The sequence below is a fragment of the Mustela nivalis genome (genome assembly GCF_964662115.1).
Source record: "Mustela nivalis genome assembly, chromosome: 4".
Lineage (NCBI taxonomy): Eukaryota > Metazoa > Chordata > Mammalia > Carnivora > Mustelidae > Mustela > Mustela nivalis.
In genome coordinates this window covers 131,373,731-131,374,840 of record NC_139023.1, presented here as the reverse complement: position 1 = coordinate 131,374,840, position 1,110 = coordinate 131,373,731, and positions in this window count along the sequence as shown.

The following is a 1,110-nucleotide window of genomic DNA, read 5'->3' as shown; positions in this document are numbered from 1 at the left end:
TTGACAGGTACAAGAACAATAGAGCAGAGAGTGTGGGCTCAGAACAAAACCGAAAGTATGGCTGAGTCTCCATGTGACCACACAGTCAATGAAATGTCAGCAGGGGTGGACTGGGGTTGGACTCTCAGCTCCTCACCTCGCTGAGAACAGGCCATACATTATACAGGTGGACATGACATGGAGACGAGGCAGGAGAACTACTCCTCCGCTGGAGTTCAGTGAGAGTCAGCGTAAGGCACCATGTGGACCAGCACCATTTTCAACTTCCCCATGTGTAGACAACATCTAGGGAAGGAGCAGGAGGGTGTGTGAAAGAAAAACTCCACGGTGTCTGGATTTTCAATAGATTAGATACCTACCAGATTTACCTATTTGCAAACCTAAAATGTTTCCTGTTTTGTTTTATTTTTTGTTTGTTTTTGTTTTGTTTTGTTTTTGTTTTGTGGATAGGAGTCAATATAGTGGAGGGTTAAATCAGTTATAGGAACTGAAGACAGCAATGTTATTTTGTACATATGAGCTGTTTGTTAAAATATTCAATGATTTTCGGGGACTCAGCTTTTCAAAAAACTTTCTGAAATAAAAAGTTTTAATTGTAAAGCTTACTAAGATAGTATATGAGACCTCAGTACTGAAATAACACAGAGTCTATCAATCATTCTGTATCTTGACCAAAAAATTTAACCTTTTTCTCCCCGCTGTGGATACTCAAAGTATTTTTAAATTATTTAATATTTGGAAATACAGATACTATTTATATTTCACATTTTAGATTGTAAAAGATGTATATAAAAACAATCTTTCTTTGATAGCATTAATGTGGTATAAGACTAGAAAAGATTTAAAATCTACTTTTATTTGTTAAATTAATTGTGTGTTACTTGAGAGTGGGGGCAAATGAACAATCTGACCAATTAGCAATAATAGGAAATCAGTGTTTTCCTGCCAAATTTGTACCCATTGCTTAGTTATAATCATGACTTGGGTGTACAGCTATCATTTGTTATGATTCGCTGAGCATACTAAATGTTTTCTGTATTTTCACAGACTAAATATTAAGAAGTCTATGAAGCAGAAATGAAGACAAATAGATAATATATATTCCTCATA